Source organism: Dendrobates tinctorius, unplaced genomic scaffold, assembly GCF_039654945.1.
Source record: "Dendrobates tinctorius isolate UK_male_01 unplaced genomic scaffold, ASM3965494v1 ptg000134l, whole genome shotgun sequence".
Taxonomy (NCBI): Eukaryota; Metazoa; Chordata; class Amphibia; order Anura; family Dendrobatidae; genus Dendrobates; species Dendrobates tinctorius.
Window position 1 is genome coordinate 7070141 of NW_027361802.1, and position 19625 is coordinate 7089765.

Here is a 19625-nt window from a genome sequence, read left to right on the forward strand (position 1 = left end):
ACCCGACAGCATTGTTGCTAGTGCTTTACAAAGCAGCTCTGTGCGTCGAGGCAGTGGAGGAAACTCTGCACAAAGAGGGAGCAGAGGCAGCGCCGCAGCACAAGGCAAGACCACTATGGCCCAAATGTGGCAAAGTTTTGTGTGTCCACCACAATTGTCTACACCATCAGCGACGCCTCGAGTCAGCAGGAGGCAACGCTTCCGTCAGATGGTGTCAGACTACATGTCTTGCCCTGTCGCTGTACTCCCAGATGGCTCTTCCCCCTTCAAGTTTTGGGTCTCTAAGCTGGATACATGGCCAGAGCTTAGCCAGTATGCATTGGAGGTGCTGGCTTGCCCTGCTGCCAGTGTATTATCGGAACGTGTCTTTAGTGCCGCAGGTGGTGTACTAACAGACCGTCGCACGCGACTATCTTCCGATAATGTTGACCGGCTGACTTTTCTGAAAATGAACAAGGCCTGGATCTCCAAAGACTTTGCCATTCCTCTTACAGACTAAATTAGTGGTTGGCAACTGTATCCAGGTCTGCTGGTGTGTTCATTTTTCTACCACCTGAACTATAATCCCTGTGCTTCAACACAGCCAGTTGTCGCTCAGATGTGTCGTCTGCACAGAGAAACACACTAGCTCCTGTGTTAGTGGGGTTCAGTAATGCCAGCTGATCCCCTGCTGTGTGGACGGCAAAGTCACCAGCTCCATCAACATTCAAACCACTACTGATTTTTAACCGTGCCCAACTTAGGTCTCTGGCTCCACTGTCTCTACTATTTCCCCTGACCTCCAACCCCGCCATCTACATCTCTGAAGTGGCGTCAGCACAATCTACACTTGTTCCTGTGTTCCTGTGGCTCAGTCCCATCAGTTTATCCCCTGATGTGTGTCCGGCAAGGTCTCCTGCTCTGTCCACATTCCCATAACCAGTAGTGGGAATGAGGACAGAGCTGGCGAACTTGCCGGACAAACATCAGGGGATCAACTGACGGGACTGAGCACCAGTAACACAGGAAAAAGTGTAGATTGTGCTGACGCCACTTCAGAGATGTAGCTGGCGGGGTTGGAGGCCAGGGTAAATAGTAGAGACAGTGGAGCCAGAGGCCTAAGTGGAGCATGGTTAGAATCAGTAGTAGTCCACAACCTCCATAAAAACCGCTGCCCATTGGCCTCTGCATGCGGCATGCGTAATCCTGGGCTCCAACAGCGTCAGTTGGTGTTCAGAAGTGTCGTCTCCACAGAGCCAAACACATTCGTTAGAGTGTTAGTGGGTTTCAGCACTGCCAGCTGTTCCCCTGCTGTGGAGATGGCAAGTCTCCAGCTGCCTTCACCTGCCAAAATCCAGTAGGCCCCAGCCTGCTCCTCGCCTAATCCTGGGCTCCAACAGCGTCAGTTGGTGTTCAGAAGTGTCGTCTCCACAGAGCCAAACACATTCGTTCAAGTGTTAGTGGGTTTCAGCACTGCCAGCTGTTCCCCTGCTGTGGAGATGGCAAGTCTCCTGCTGCCTTCACCTGCCAAAATCCAGTAGGCCCCAGCCTGCTCCTCGCCTAATCCTGGGCTCCAACAGCGTCAGTTGGTGTTCAGAAGTGTCATCTCCACAGAGCCAAACACATTCGTTAGAGTGTTAGTGGGGTTCAGCACTGCCAGCTGTTCCCCTGCTGTGGAGATGGCAAGTCTCCTGCTGCCTTCACCTGCCAAAATCCAGTAGGCCCCAGCCTGCTCCTCGCCTAATCCTGGGCTCCAACAGCGTCAGTTGGTGTTCAGAAGTGTCATCTCCACAGAGCCAAACACATTCGTTAGAGTGTTAGTGGGGTTCAGCACTGCCAGCTGTTCCCCTGCTGTGGAGATGGCAAGTCTCCTGCTGCCTTCACCTGCCAAAATCCAGTAGGCCCCAGCCTGCTCCTCGCCTAATCCTGGGCTCCAACAGCGTCAGTTGGTGTTCAGAAGTGTCGTCTCCACAGAGCCAAACACATTCGTTAGAGTGTTAGTGGGGTTCAGCACTGCAAGCTGTTCCCCTGCTGTGGAGATGGCAAGTCTCTTGCTGCCTTCACCTGCCAAAATCCAGTAGGCCCCAGCCTGCTCCACGCCTAATCCTGGGCTCCAACAGCGTCAGTTGGTGTTCAGAAGTGTCGTCTCCACAGAGCCAAACACATTCGTTCAAGTGTTAGTGGGGTTCATCATTGCCAGCTGATCCCCTGCTGTGGAGATGGCAGTCTCTCCTGCTGTCTCCGCATTCCAAAGACAGTAGGCCTCTGCCTACACCCTCCTATTTCCTGGGCTTCAACACAGCCAGTTGTAGTTCGGAAGTGCCGTCCACACGGAAAGAGACACTTGCTCCCGTGTCTCTGTGGGGTTCAGTAACGTCAGCTGATCCCCTGCTGTGTGGATGGCAGTCTCTCCTGCTGTCACCTCATTCAAAATACAGTAGGCCTCTGCCTACACCCTCCTATTTCCTGGGCTTCAACACAGCCAGTTGTAGTTCGGAAGTGCCATCCACACGGAAAGAGATACTTGCTCCCGTGTCTCAGTGGGGTTCAGTAACGTCAGCTGATCCCCTGCTTTGTGGATGGCAGTCTCTCCTGCTGTCACCTAATTCAAAATACAGTAGGCCTCTGCCTACACCCTCCTATTTCCTGGGCTTCAACACAGCCAGTTGTAGTTCGGAAGTGCCGTCCACACGGAAAGAGATACTTGCTCCCGTGTCTCAGTGGGGTTCAGTAATGTCAGCTGATCCCCTGCTGTGTGGATGGCAGTCTCTCCTGCTGTCACCTCATTCAAAATACAGTAGGCCTCTGCCTACACCCTCCTATTTCCTGGGCTTCAACACAGCCAGTTGTAGTTCGGAAGTGCCGTCCACACGGAAAGAGATACTTGCTCCCGTGTCTCAGTGGGGTTCAGTAACGTCAGCTGATCCCCTGCTGTGTGGATGGCAGTCTCTCCTGCTGTCACCTCATTCAAAATACAGTAGGCCTCTGCCTACACCCTCCTATTTCCTGGGCTTCAACACAGCCAGTTGTAGTTCGGAAGTGCCGTCCACACGGAAAGAGATACTTGCTCCCGTGTCTCAGTGGGGTTCAGTAACGTCAGCTGATCCCCTGCTGTGTGGATGGCAGTCTCTCCTGCTGTCACCTCATTCAAAATACAGTAGGCCTCTGCCTACACCCTCCTATTTCCTGGGCTTCAACACAGCCAGTTGTAGTTCGGAAGTGCCGTCCACACGGAAAGAGATACTTGCTCCCGTGTCTCAGTGGGGTTCAGTAACATCAGCTGATCCCCTGCTGTGTGGATGGCAGTCTCTCCTGCTGTCACCTCATTCAAAATACAGTAGGCCTCTGCCTACACCCTCCTATTTCCTGGGCTTCAACACAGCCAGTTGTAGTTCGGAAGTGCCGTCCACACGGAAAGAGATACTTGCTCCCGTGTCTCAGTGGGGTTCAGTAACGTCAGCTGATCCCCTGCTTTGTGGATGGCAGTCTCTCCTGCTGTCACCTCATTCAAAATACAGTAGGCCTCTGCCTACACCCTCCTATTTCCTGGGCTTCAACACAGCCAGTTGTAGTTCGGAAGTGCCGTCCACACGGAAAGAGACACTTGCTCCCGTGTCTCAGTGGGGTTCAGTAACGTCAGCTGATCCCCTGCTGTGTAGATGGCAAAGTCTCTTGCTGCCTACACAGTCGTACCACTACTGATTTTTAACCCTGCTCCATTATGGGAATGTGGACAGAGCAGGCGACATTGCCGGACACACATCAGGGGATTAACTGACCGGACTGAACACCTGTAACACAGGAACAAGTGTGGATTGTGCAGACGCCACTTCGGAGCTGTAACTGGCGGGGTTGGAGGACAGGGGAAATACGAAAATCAGTGAAGCCACAGGCCTAAGTGGAGCTTGGTTCAAATTAGTAGTCTACAACCGATCTTAAAATTTCTTCAATGCAGCCTCAGCCTGCTCCGTGCTTGTCCCTGGGCTTCAACACAGCCAGTTGTTGCTCGGAAGTGCCGTCTTCACAGAGTAAAACACTAGCTCCTGTGTTTGTGGGGTTCAGTAACGTCAGCTGTTCCCCTGCTGTTTTGATGGCAATCTGTCCTGCTGCCTCCCAATTGACAGCACATCAGGCCTCAGCCTGCTAAGTGCTTGTCCTGGGCTCCAACATCGCCAGTTGCTGCTCATAACTGACTTTGGCACGGGTACTCCCTCCTGCCCAGCTTGGTTCCAGCCCTGCCTGCTGTTTCCGGGAAGTGTCAATGTCAGTTTGCCACCCCAAGTTGCCATGTCGTGTTGCGGTTGGGTTAGCCGAGGCTAGGGTGCCAGCAGTTTAGGTGCTTCCTATGTGGACTGCGGGTTCTGGTAAGAAAGGCTTGTTCCATAGTGCCAGTAGGACAAGCACCCCCTGTAGGACTGTGTGATTTGGTAACTGCGGCCAGCTTGCGGCATGCCAACTTTGCTTTTCAGGGGTAACTTCTGATACCCCTCCGGGTTCCAGCACCGTCAGCTGGTTCTCGTCAGAGCCTTTGGCCTAGGTGCCTCCATCTCGGTATCCGAGTTCCGGCAACGTCTGCTGGTCCTTGGTAGTGCTTTGTAGCACAGGTACCTCCTGCTTAGTAACCGGGTTCCAGCACCGTCAGCTGGTCCTCGGTTGTGCCATTGGCTCTTATTCCTTCTGCTGCCCCTCCGGGTGCCAGCACTGTCAGCTGGTCCTCGCTATTTCCATTTGCTCTTGCAGCTTATGCTACCCCTCCGGGTTCCAGCACCGTCAGCTGGTTCTCGTCAGAGCCTTTGGCCTAGGTGCCTCCATCTCAGTATCCGAGTTCCGGCAACGTCTGCTGGTCCTTGGTAGTGCTTTGTAGCACAGGTACCTCCTGCTTAGTAACCGGGTTCCAGCACCGTCAGCTGGTCCTCGGTTGTGCCATTGGCTCTTATTCCTTCTGCTGCCCCTCCGGGTGCCAGCACTGTCAGCTGGTCCTCGCTATTTCCATTTGCTCTTGCAGCTTATGCTACCCCTCCGGGTTCCAGCACCGTCAGCTGGTTCTCGTCAGAGCCTTTGGCCTAGGTGCCTCCATCTCGGTATCCGAGTTCCGGCAACGTCTGCTGGTTAGGGATGGGCGAATCCTGAAATATTCGGAATCGCTAGGCTGTAACGAGTCCGACTTGGAAACTCGCTATTCGTTGCAAGTCTAGCGAGTCCAATGTTAATGAATGGGGATGCGAGTTTTGCAGCGATTCCTGTGCTTGGGAGGAGGAGAATGGGGATGCAGATTTTTTTTTTTTGCAGAGTTTCTTAGCGATTTTGTGTCAGCAGCTGGACACAAAATCGCTAAGAAACTAGGATTGCTTGTATTAAACTGTTAAAAAACTAGCTAGGAGTTCTCTCTCTCTGTTTTGCAGCGATTCCTGTGCTGGGGAGGAGAATGGGGATGCGAGGAGAGAGAGAGAGAGAACGAACTCCTAGCTAGTTGTTTCACAGTTTAATACAAGCAATCCTAGTTTCTTAGCGATTTTGTGTCCAGCTAGGACACACAAAACTAGCTAGGAGTTCTCTCTCTCTCTCCCCTCCAGCACAGGAATCGCTGCAAAACTCGCATCCCCATTCTCCTCCTCCCCAGCACAGGAATCGCTGCAAAACAGAGAGAGAGAACTCCTAGCTAGTTTTTTCACAGTTTAATACAAGCAATCCTAGTTTCTTAGCGATTTTGTGTCCAGCTGCTGACACAAAATCGCTAAGAAACTCTGCAAAAACTAGGATTGCCATTCATTTGCATTGGACTCGTTACTGTGCGAGTAATCGCTTGGAAACTCGCAGAGTACCGACTCCTGCGAGTCCCCTACTACTCGCAGAGTAACGAGTCCTAACGAGTAGATTCGCCCATCCCTACTGCTGGTCCTTGGTAGTGCTTTGTAGCACAGGTACCTTCTGCTTAGTAACCGGGTTCCAGCACCGTCAGCTGGTCCTCGGTTGTGCCATTGGCTCTTATTCCTTCTGCTGCCCCTCCGGGTGCCAGCACTGTCAGCTGGTCCTCGCTATTTCCATTTGCTCTTGCAGCTTATGCTACCCCTCCGGGTTCCAGCACCGTCAGCTGGTTCTCGTCAGAGCCTTTGGCCTAGGTGCCTCCATCTCGGTATCCGAGTTCCGGCAACGTCTGCTGGTCCTTGGTAGTGCTTTGTAGCACAGGTACCTCCTGCTTAGTAACCGGGTTCCAGCACCGTCAGCTGGTCCTCGGTAGTGCCATTGGCTCTTGTTCCTTCTGCTGCCCCTCCGGGTGCCAGTACCGTCAGCTGGTTCAAGAGGACAAAGAACAGGAAGACAACCACCAAGATGCAGAACAACAAGAGAGAGAAGACAAAGAAGCATAAAAAAAACAAAGCAGAAGAACATTAAGCATAAGACTAATACTCTGAGCAAATGATATTATCTTATTTATAAGCAGAAGAAGACTAAGCAGTGTATGGGGGTGAGTCCGTTCCTCCTCGTGGTGCCCCTGGAAAAGGCCTGCTGCTGCAGGCCAAACTGAACGCGGACAAATCCTGTTGTAAATCTTTTGTGACAGGCAGAACGGAAGGTGTAAACTTCTAACTTTTCTAGATAACAACTACAGGAATGCCTGACACAAACAAGAATATGATGAAGAAGAATAGGAAGAAGATGAAGAAGTTGAATATGTAGAATAATAATTGTTGAATAAGAAGAATATGAAGAATGTAAGAAAAGGAAGAAGAAGAAGAAGAAGAAGAATGTAGAAAAAGGAAGTAGAAGAATTTAAAAAAGGAAGAAGAAGAAGAATGTAAAAAAAGGAAGAAGAAGAAGAATGTAAAAAAGGAAGTAGAAGAATGTAAAAAAAGGAAGAAGAAGAAGAAGAATGTAAAAAAAGGAATAAGAAGAAGAAGAAGAAGGTAAAAAAAGGAAGAAGAATAAGAAAGAAGAAGAAAGAAGAAGAAGACATACATGTCTGGCAAAATATAAATGAGGCTAACATAGTCAATATCTTTGTAACTCCTAACATCTTTAAAAAAAAAGTTTAATTCCTGCTATTCCATTTGATTGGGCTAAACCTCTATGGCTTTAATGTCTCCTCCACCTCCCACAATACATTCTACATTATTCTTAGTTGTTTTTCTTCATGTAGAATTAACCTACAAGGAAAGAAAGGGTTTTTTTTAATTCCAATATTTTGGCCCCATTGACTTGCATTGGTTCCCGGTATCGGAATCGGCGATACCGATACTTTTTTTTAAGATCGGCCGATCCATTCCGATCCGATATTTTCAAGTATCGGCTGGTATCGCTCAACTCTACCCATGACAGAATTTGCATTCAACTGTCGAATTAATCAGTCTATCGGAAAGTCTCCCTTTCAGGTCAATTATGGGTTCGTTCTGCAGTTTGGGGAATTTTCCCGTATGGATTCGGATTGCCCTGGTGCCGAGGGGATGGTACAACAGTTAAAAACCCTCTGGAGGGAGATGCAGGGGAACATCTACAAAGCCCAGATGAAGTATAAACATTTTGCGGACAGGAGGAGGGGGTTTGCTCCTGCGTTAACAGTGGGGTAAAAAGTCTGGTTGTCCACCCGTAACATCAAACTTAAAATACCCTCTACGAAGTTGGGCCCAAAATTTATTGGCCCATACAAGATTGTAGAGGTGATCAACCCGGTGGCATACAGATTACAGTTGCCCACCTCCTTCAAAATATCTAACGTCTTCCACAGGTCCCTATTAAAACCTGTGGGGACAGTTAGAGAAGAACCGTCATCTGTGGCTCCACCAGTGTTGGTAGAGGGTCAACTGGAATACGAGGTAGGGTGCATCATTGATTCACGGTGGGTGTGCCGGAGACTTCAGTACCTTATTCATTGGAAGGGATATTCCGTGGAGGATCGGTCATGGGTTCCGGCCAGTTCGGTGCACGCTGATCGACTGGTGCGGGCTTTTCATGCCAGATACCCTGAGAAACCTGGGGGTCCAGTGGCCCCCCATTAAGAGGGGGTACTGTCATGGTTAGGACATGGTTAATGTCCTGTTCTCACAGGGTTAACTTTTGCCAGCCTCTCTTTGGATCTGGGAGGAGTATTTATACTCACTCCAGACTAGCATTCTCTGTCAGCTATACTGTTATTCTGGCTGTGTGTCTGACCGACCCCCCTGGTGTGCCTGTATTCTGTATTGCTTGTTTGATTCCCGTGTATGACACGGCCTGTTCCCTCACTCTGTACTCCGTCTCTCATTTTAGTACTATTGTCTTCTCTGGTTCTGACCTCCTGACTTGGCTATTGTTACTCCTTTGCAGTTTGTCCCTATGGTACCGTCCATTGCCCGTTCTGGTTTTCTGATCTATTGCTATGTCCTGACTATTCGCTCTGTCTAACCCTTTAGTACTGTCCTGCTATCTCATGCTTTGACCCAGCTTGATCTGGTTTCTGTCTCTGTCTATGCCCCTTGGTAACATTGTCCTGTAGTTACCTTTCTAGGAGTTTCTCTGCAGCTCCTAGCTCTGTGGAGCTTAGGCCACAGCCCCAGCAGTCACGTGCTTCAGGTCCTGGCGCATGCATCGTCACCACTGCTGCCCACTCCACAGGTATCTTTGAGCACTGTTTTTGTACTCAGGACATGCGCACTGGCTCAGTGAGCAAGTGCAGTGCGGTGTTCCTGACATAAACCATTTACTGCAAATCACTCATGCAATGGAGATTGCTATTACACATGCTTTTGCACATGGATGTTTGTTAAACAGCTCCAATGATGAGTCTGATGAGACAAAACATGTCGGGAGGTCGTTTGAACTTCCACCATATGGTACGTGATGGAGTAAATTGGTAATAACAACCCTATCCACATCCGGTGAGAATGTTCCAATTTATTAAAACTTGGCTTACAGATAGGAGTCATTTTGAGCCCAAGAATTGTTAATACTCAAGAAAAAAGTATGTACAAAAAATGACCAGGATCACCATGAATACATTTCAAATATTAGAAACAATACATTTTATTAAGCATGATTACACAGGATCACACAAACAAGGTACAGACCACATGTTAAAAACAATTAAAAAATCATTGAAGTTGCAAACCATAATACCTGAAGGACAGGTTAGGTACCTTGCAGCTATCTCCACTGTGTGCACCAGATATTTAAAAAATAACACAACACTGAACAAATGAAAATTAGCCAAAAGGTTAAGTGAAGTAAATTACCCCAAAAACAGAGAGAGTATTTAAGTCCAGTGGCTAAAGTTGCACTGAGAGAACTCTAATAGAGCAAATGCAAAAGACCCTAAACAATGGGGTCAGTTGAGCTATAGGTATAAATATAAGGACTATAGCATATGGTAAAAGCCATTTAGGGGTAAAAGAAGAATGAAGCAAAAAAGCCTGTGGGTGGATGCAGAGATAAAAATACCCGGTCACAGCATGGTGTGTGGAGAGAGGAACCCCACGCGTATCGCCACTAAGTGTGGCTTCCTCAGGGAAAACAGTGGGTTACCTATCAGGTATCAAGTTTAAATAACCCCAAAAAATCAATTACCTGTGAATCAGGTGTCGAAAGAGAGGAAGGGGAGGACTTTTAAGGAGATCAACCAGTTTGCAGGCATTATGGAGTCCAATATAGGAAGCACATGGTATAAGTCCATAGTCACAGAAAAAAGGTCAAGCACAGGACCTGTCAGTCACATGTCAACACCTGTGCAATGGCAGGGTGATAAGCCAGAGCCTACGAATCATAGGCTTGCATCTGTGTGTTTGAATGATTATAGATGAACAGGACCTGCCGATCACATGTTCACACATGCGCAAAGAAAAAAAGCCAGAGGATAAAGCCCTGAAAGGACATAAAGAAACCAACAAGCCATATGGCCAAGTGGATACAGGCCACATGTAGTGAAGTCCACTAACGCATTAGGTGGACGTGAGTTCACTACCATGAGGGTTTTTTTCCTTTTTCTTTTTCCCTTTTCTTCCTTTCTCTTCTAGTTACCAAGTTTACCAAAATGATAATTAATTAATTAGGCATTCACTCAAGCACATTACTGCATTACTATGCATTGGCCTTCTGACTGAGCACGCCACCCCATAGCCTCAGGCGTTTTTAGTTACAGCAGGATCACTACCCCTCCATGAAGATATTAGACTTTAGTCTAGGAGAGAATTCACATTAGGTTCCCATAGAGTTGTAGTCTGTCTAAGAGAGGATTGGCATTGTTATTTCCAGGTATACAAGAATTGCCTTACCGTGGCTACCAGGTACACATAAATTGGCCAATTTATGCGCTAAGCATTCTCAATTTTTCGTATTTCTAGTGCAGTAATGCAATTTAATTTTCATGTTTCATTTTTGCATGCTATAGCGCTGCAATGTGCTGCCTTATTTGTTTGATTATAATTAAGCAGCGACTCAATATATATCCTGTATGCAAATTATTTCAATATTAATTTTTTTCTAACAATTTTTGTACAGTTTTAGACAATTATTACTAAAAGTTAAATTTTGTTCACTTATCCCTTCCCCCTACATTCCTTTCCCTAATTATCTACTTTTTCACCTTTAAAAATAAATTAAGAAATGCACATATGCTGTATGTCCTTGTCTAAAAGTGTTCGATCTATCAAAATATAAAATTAATAAGCATGATCAGTAAACACTGTAATGAGAAATAAAATAAAAATGGGAGAATTTGGGTTTTTTCTGCCACCACAGCAGGGCAAAAAAATGGTCTCCTTCATCAGAGCTTGTGGCACTTGCTTCGTTCATTCCATTGCACATCCTGGGCACAGGTAACTTCTGTGGCTGAGCCTACATTATACAGTAAAGACGAGAGATGGGTCAAAATGACTTTTTCTCATTGCCTATAGCCCCTATACTAAATATTACTTATTTGTGTGCTTTACTTTACAAATAAATGAATTACAACTGTTTAAAAACCTCCCAAGAGTGTAGTGGCATGCTTCTTCTACTGTATTTTGGGACTACACTCCATTCAACCAGCACCTCCTGATCTAGTCGAGTGCATATCAGTATTTTTCACTTTCCATAAGAAGTGTTCAAACCATATCTACCCAAATAGTATAAATAAAAATGTCAGCAAAAAAAATAATCCTCACACAGCCTCAGTAACGAAAAGGAAAATGTTAAGGCTCTCGGAAAATAACAACACATGAATTTCCTTAATTTCTTTTACAAGAATTAAAATCTGTGTATGTTTGACAACTCCATAATTGTATTGACCTGGAAAATCATCTTATTTTTACCATATATAACAAAACCCCCAATCTTATAGTGGAACTGGGCTTTTTTGTCAATTTGCTTCGTATGGAACTTTTTCCTATATTCCTGTACATCACAAGATAAAAAGGATGAAGTCATTCAAAATTACAACTTGTTATAACAAAATAACTCGTCATACAAAAAAAGCAATAACTCATATGGCTATATCAATGGAAAAATAAAAAAAAAATGTATGGCTTGGGGAAGAAGGTGGGCAAAACACAAAAGTGCTAAAATAAAAAATCTACATGTCAGGAAGGGGTTAACAATCTCTTAAAAGTGTATAAAAATGTTTCTAAGATGTTTCATTTTATAGAAGCTCCTAATTGAAATAACAAACCATGCAAGCAAATGATTTAATTTTTTTTTTTAAAGACAAAAGTTATTATTTGATTGCTTGCTTAAACTGTTATGCATATTTTAACCTTATTATGTATTCAAGAATAAGAAAGATGATTTTTGGTGAGTACTAGTAGACCAAATATCACATCAGCAAGAATAAATTATCAAAATGACTTGGTAATTTACATTTTAACAATAGGTATGTGAAAATGGAAAAGTTCCAAAACTGAACACTTTAGGCAGTACGGTTTGAGAATTTGGAAAGTAGAGTGTGGGAAATAAAATAGGCAAAAAATATTCCGATACAGCTATAATCGTTATTTACACAAATGATTGCAACAGTTCAGTTCCATCCAATCCCTTTAAATAATTATCCATTATTAGTAATGGTGTTTGCCTTATTTTCCTAATAAAACACATCCATACTTGCCCTTATGCTATTAGTAGTAATAAATCTTTATTGTGGAAAATTCAATGGATGTAAAATGTAAAATAACCCAAAATAATCCTTAGAATAAAATTAGTGTAACAGCAATCTCTATAATTTGTCCTGTATTGCTGAGGCAAGCAACATTTTGACCTATAAGTAGTGATGAGCGAGTATACTCGTTGCTTGGGTTTTCCCGAGCATGCTCCGGTGGTCGCCGAGTATTTTGGCATGCTTGGAGATTTAGTTTTCGTCGCCTCAGCTGCATGATTTGTGACTGCTAGACAGCTTGAATACATGTGTGGAATGCCTGTTTGTTATGGAATCTCCACATGTATTCAGCCTGTCTACAAGTCGCAAATCAAGCAACTGAGTCAAGGAAAACTAAATCTCCGAGCACGCCAAAATACTCGGAGCTCACCCGAGCATGCTCGGGATAACCCGAGCAATGATGCTACTCGCCCATCACTACCTATAAGTATTAGGATCTTTTTACAAGCTCCCTGATCTTTTTGCGCCTTAAAACATTCTCAATCACTTAATGGGTCAAAACTTTGTTTGACTGTGTGTCTTATAGTAACAAGAAAGAAGCATTTGCAGAGTATGTTGTCGCTTTTATTTATTTTAATCTTAGTCTATTCATTTAATACTTTTTTATTGTGTTTCTGAGAACAGACTCAAAAGAAAGGAATCAAATCATAGTAATAAAATATATAATTTAGACGGTAATATAATGTTTAAATAAAATAATATTATGAGCAAATGTTGCTGTCTTGGTGACTCCAGACCATGGACGATACCTGTAATAATATTTTTTTTTTTCCCTTTCAAAGATTAAAAAGTTTTAGAGCATTTTTTTTCACTTTCTTTCATCTTGTATGAGCGGAGTTGATACAACTAGGTATGTTGCTGCTGTTTGATAAATTATGCTTACACTGAACCAAAGTTACAGAGCTATCATCTAATGAAAATACTCTGATGTTTTATGACTCCCCAGACTGTACTTATGCATATTAACACCAAATTTCAATCTTTGAGTTAGAAATAAAATCAAATTTAGCATCTGTGCCTTCCGATGCTCTGCTTAAAAGGTGCTCATTTAATTTTAAAAAGCAAATGACTTTATTGTAGACAGCATAAAACGGAGCTTGAGATATAATTAAAAAGTATCTGCAAATTAGATGTTAACAGCAAAAAGAGGCACAGGAGTCATTTGTATTGGCAGAAGTTCATTACATTATTTCGCTAGATAGAAAAATACTAGTAAAACTAATTACACATAATAAAAAAACGCAATACCCTACTGGCATCATTGAAATTAGCAAAATCTTAAAATCTTCTGTTTACATCAAAACATCTTAACATTTCACTTACTGATCTGTTATTTTGTGAATAGCGAGAAAACACTTTTTTTTATTATAAACCTCCTTTGTGTAAGGTACTGTGATCAAACGTCATTTACAAGGGAAAAAGTTAAAATGTCAACAGTTTTTGGAATACACGCATGCTTTGGAATATTTGCCATCAATCGTGTTAGAAAGCTCAGAGAATTTAACGACTTTTATTTACAGCATGACCCGCAAAAATATATACACACTGCAATAGTGGTTATTTATTCCTTTTTTAAAATCTGAATTGAATTTTACATGCAATATGTAGCCTTATGTTGTCTCTAAAAGTTAATGCAGCCGTATTATTCCTAGATCCCCTATATTGCTATCAGTAGAGTATTAAGCATGCTTGACGAGAGGAATTGCCATCCGCCCGTGCCTATTAACTAGTTAAATCCCGCTGTCAAAGCTGACAGCGGGTATTTAACTAGCGCTTCCGGCCGCCAGACCGGAAGTGAGCTCATCGCCGACCTCCGTCACGTGATCGGGGGTCGGCGACACATTGCCCTGACAACCAGAGGTCTCGTGGAGACCATTATGGTTGTTGCAGGCATATTGCTTTGAGCGTCACCTGGTGGCTGGCGCTCAAAGCAATGCAGTTAATCTGCCACATATGGGCGATCTGCTCATCGCCCATATGTAGCAGAGCTGATCGAGTTGTGCATGCTTCTAGCCTCCCATGGAGGCTATTCAAGCATGCCAAAAGTAAAAAAAAATGTTTAAAAATAAAAAAACCCTAAAAGTTCAAATCACCCCCCTTTTGCCCCAATCAAAATAAAAATTAAAAAATCACACATACACATATTAGGTATCACCACATTCAGAATTGCCCAATCTATCAATAAAAAAAGCATTAACCCGATCGCTAAACAGCGTAGCAAGCAAAAAATTCAAAACACCAGAATTACGTTTTTTTGGTCACCACGAGGTCGCATTAAAAATGCAATAACGTGCGATCAAAAGAACGCATTTGCACAAAGGTGGTATTAAAATTGACAGCCCGGCACGCAAAAAATAAGCCCTCATCCGACCCAAGATCACCAAAAATAGAGACGCTACGGGTCTCAGAAAATTGCACATTTTTTTTCAGCAAAATTTGGAATTGTTTTTCACCACTTTGATAAAAGAGAAAATAGACATGTTTGGTGTCTATGAACTCGTAATGACCTGGAGAATCATAGTGGCAGGTTAGTTTTAGCATTTAGTGAACCTAGGAAAAAAGCCAAGCAAAAAACATGTGTGGGATTGCACTTTTTTTGAAATTTCACCTCATTGGGAATTTGTTTCCCTTTTTCGAGTACATGACATGTTAAAACCAATGGTGTCATTCAAAAGTACCACACGTCCCACAAAATATAAGCTTAACATAGCCATATTGATGGAAAAATAAAAAAGTTATGGCTCTGGAAAGAAGGGGAGCGAAAAAGGAAAACAAAAAATCGAAAAAGCTCCGGGACTTAAGGGGATACCAAGTAGTCATATCAGGATAATGTCAAAAAGCAAGAGAGTAGTCAAAATACTGGCCAAGGTCAGACAACAGGATACACAACATCACACAGGAGCAAGAAGTCAGAGACCAGGGCATGCTAAAACTAATAACTGGCAGTTAGGCTATGTGCCCACGTAGCGTTTTTAAACGCTCACTAAAAACCGGACTCTTTCCCAGAAATCGCGCGTTTTTTTCCGCGCGATTTCACCGCGATGATCGCGATTTTCGCGTGCGATATTCAAGCACTTTCCAAGCGATTTGAAGCATCGCTTGGAAAGTGATTGACAGGTTGGTCACACTCGTCAAACATAGTGTTTGACAAGTGTGACCAGGTTTTTACTATTGAGGCCACCTATGCGGCATCAATAGTAAAAGATAGAATGTTAAAATGCTAAAGAAAATAAAAAATCGGGGTATATTTACCTACCGGCGTCCCGCGCTGCATTGCTGGGCCTCAGCGTTCCCAGCGATGCCTTGCGAGACCTGTGATGACGTAGTCTCGCGTTGCTATAGCGATCTCGCGAGACCGCTAGAGTCACGCGAGACTACGTCATCACTGGACCTTGCCGCAAGGCATTACTGGGAACGCTTAGGCCGGGAATGCAGCGGCGGATGCCGGAAGGTAAATATACCCCGATTTTTTTATTTTTTATTCTTTTTTTACAGGGGTATGGTACCCAGGGCCTGGAGGACAGTCTCCTCTCCTCCACACCGTGGGTACCAACCGCACATGAGACGCTTAACTTCCCGCATGGTGGGCATAGCCATATGCGGGAAGTAAGCGATTCTCATGCATTCCTATGGGTGCGGAATCGCGGCAATTGTTTGTGATTCCGCACAAAAGAATGAGCATGCTGCGATTTCTTCCGCGATGCGATTCCGCCGCGGAGAAAAACGCAGCATTAGCACAGCATGTGCGGAATGCCATAGGGATGCATGGGGGGCGTTCTGTACATGATTTTTAAATGTTTTCGCAGCGTTTTCGCACCGAAAATCAAGGCAAAAACGCTTAAAAATCGCTACGTGGGCACACAGCCTTGGAGTCAGTCTGCTGGACTTCTCCAGTCCTTACCAACTGTTAAAGGCTCTCCATGGACTTCATTACTGACCTGCCATCATCCAAGGGAAAAATTGTTATCTGGATGGTGGTCTACATGTTGAATAAACAATGTTGCTTTGTCCCTCTGACTGGGTTACTTAACACTCAAACCTTAAGTAAATTATTCATTGAACACATTGTGCATTTACATGGTATTTCAAATAATATAGTATCTGACTTGGGGACTCTGTTTGTTGCAAGATTCTGAAGGGCTTTATGTAAAAATATCATGGTAGTATTGCCAACCAGAAACTCAAACAATTTCTTTAGATTTATGTCTGATTGGGTGGCATATCTTCCCACAGCCAAAGTCACCATAAACAATCAGTCTCAAGAATATTTTAAAGTATCATTTTAATAAGCATAACAGCGACAACTAGAGATTAGCGACTTTGCCTCTTTTAGGATCGAGTCGGGTTTCATGAAACCCGACTTTCGCTAAAGTCGGGTCGAACGAAATCGGCCGACTATAGGGAAAAGTCAGAGGCCGACTGAAACACGAAACTCAATGCAAGTCAATGGGGAAGCAAAGTCGGCAGGGAGTGGAGGACAGTAAACACACTTACAGAGCCTATTTCAATGCCAAAAACATCAATTCTTATTACTGAAGCTTGTCAACCTTAAAATACTTCATAATAACAGTTACGCACTGAAAACTGGGGGATATTTGGCTAAAGTTGTGGGGGGATAGGGCTGGCTCCAGGTTTTCGTGTGCCCTGGGCCAAAGAGTGTCAGTGCGCCCCTTTAACACATACCACAACTCATAATGCTCCGATACAGCACAGAAATATAGGTATAGTAGAATGACAAATACTTCACTGCTTACATGACATGACTGATCTATTTTAAATTGTACAACAGCTCAAAAAAAGGACAGTATATTACTCCATACAGTATTATGGCCACCACATTGTGCGCCATACAGAATAATGAGCCCCATATATTTCTCCATTCAGAATAATTGGTCACATATAATGTTCCGTACAGTATATGATGAGCTCCACGTAATGCTCCAGTATATGATGGGCCTCATGGATGATGCTCCAGTGTATGATGGGCCAAAATAATGCTCCATATATAATGGGCTCCATTTCTAATTCTCCAGTGTATAATGGGCCCCATAGATGCTGCTCCAGTGTCTGATCTGCCCCATTTATAATACTCCAGCTTATGATGGGCCACATAGATAATGCTCCAGTGTATGATGGGCCCAAATAATGCTCCATATATAATGGGCCCCATTTCTAATGCTCCAGTGTATAATGTGCCCTATAGATGCTGCTCCAGTGTCTGATCTGCCCCATTTATAATGCTCCAGTATATAATGGGTCTCATGGATGATGATCCAGTGTATGATGGGTCCAAATAATGCTCCATATATAATGGGCCCCATTTCTAACGCTCCAGTGTAAAATGGGCTCCTTAAATGCTGCTCCAGTGTCTGATGTCCCCCATTTGGAATGTTCCAGTATATGATGGGCCTCATGGATGATGCTCCAGCGTATGATGGGCCCAAATTATGCTCCATATATAATGGGCCCCATTTCTAATGCTCCAGTGTATAATGTGCCCCATAGATGCTGCTCCAGTGTCTGATCTGCCCCATTTATTATGCTTCAGTGTATGATGGGCCTAATGGATGATGCTCCAGTGTATTGTGGGCCCAAATAATGCTCCATATATAATGGGCCCCATTTCTAATGTTTCAGTGTATAATGTGCCCCATAGATGCTGCTCCAGGTTCTGATCTGCCCCATTTATAATGCTCCAGTATATGATGGGCCTCATGGATGATGCTCCAGTGTATGATGGGCCCTAATAATGCTCCATATATAATGGGCCCCATTTTTAATGCTCCAATGTATAATGGGCCCCATAAATGCTGCTCCAGTGTCTGATGTCCCCCATTTGGAATGCTCCAGTATATGATTGGCCTCATGGATTATGCTCCAGTGTATGATGGGCCAAAATAATGCTCCATATATAATGGGCCCCATTTCTAATGCTGCATTGTATAATGTGCCCTATAGGTGCTGCTCCAGTGTCAGATCTGCCCAATTTATAATGCTCCAGTATATAATGGGCCTCATGGATGATGCTCCAGTGTATGATGGGCCCAAGTAATGCTCCATATATAATGGGCCCCATTTCTAATGCTCCAGTGTCTAATGTGCCCCATAGATGCTGCTCCAGTGTCTGATCTGCCCCATTTATAATGCTCCAGTATATGATGGTCCTCATGGATGATGCTCTAGTGTATTATGGGCCCTAATAATGCTCCATATATAATGGGCTTCATTTCTAATGCTCCATTGTGTAATGGGCCCCGTAAATGCTGCTCCAGTGTCTGATGTCCCCAATCTGGAATGCTCCAGTATATGATGGGCCTCATGGATGATGCTCCAGTGTATGATGGGCCCTAATAATGCTCCATATATAATGGGCCCCATTTCTAATGCTCCAGTGTATAATGGGCCCCGTAAATGCTGCTCCAGTGTCTGATGTCCCCCATTTGGAATGCTCCAGTATATGATGGGCCCCATTTTTAATTAACCCAGGCATGGTATGTGAAAAGAGCTCCATGGAGTAATCTGAAGTGTGTGATGCCGCATCCTTCACTTTTGGTGCGGGTGAAGGACACAAGGAAATAGGTTGCTCCTGCCCAGAAGCCTGCACTGATGACTCAGTGCTTGCATTTTGTTAAACTTCAGAAGAGGAGGCGATAGAGCTGGAGGCTGTTTCAGCAATGTAAGCCAAAAACAGTTACTGATGCTCCGGCTTTAAAAGCAGTCTACCTACTCCCAGAAAAGGGAGCCTTACAGGCCTTCCAGAGCTACACCATGATGCAGGCTTAACACCTCCTGCCTTAGCTGCTATTATGTTTTTGGCACTACCAGCAGATGCACCCCACGCCCACGTCTGCGTCCTCTTCCACCATACTTCCTCATGTTTTGGAAACTGTACCCAAAATACCAGCAGATATATGATACTGTATCAGAAGCGTACAGCTCTATACAGTCTAGGGATAACAGTAAATCTCCGTATATATTTGATGAGTCTGACACAGATGCTCAAAGGCTCAGTATGAATTACACAATAAAATAAAAGTTGAAAAAGGGTACAGTATCACCAGATACATGGTACAGTACATTATGAATCTCCATATATATTTCAGGATGCAGACACAAACACTCTCAGGCCCAGTATGGATTACATAAGAGTATGAAAAGCTGTAAATGGGTAATGTAACACAAGTGTACAGCTGTATACAATGTTGGGGTAATTTGAAAGCTCCAAATATATTTCCGTATTAACAGACAGACGTTCACAGGCTCATTATAGATTACACCAGAATCTAAATAGCAAAAAAGGTTACTGTATCAGAAGTGTACAGCTGTATACAGTGTTGGCCAAATTTGAAATCTCGGTATATATTTCCGGAGTCACCCTCAGACGCTCATTCAGTCTGGATTTGACCATAACAAAAAATGTTGTAAGAAAGGCACTGGATAACAAGATAGCAAGTATATATATTATAGGGTACAATTGAAATCTACATATACATAGTCCCGTAGTCACTCTCAGACGCTTACTCAGTATGGATTCGATCGTAATACTAAATGT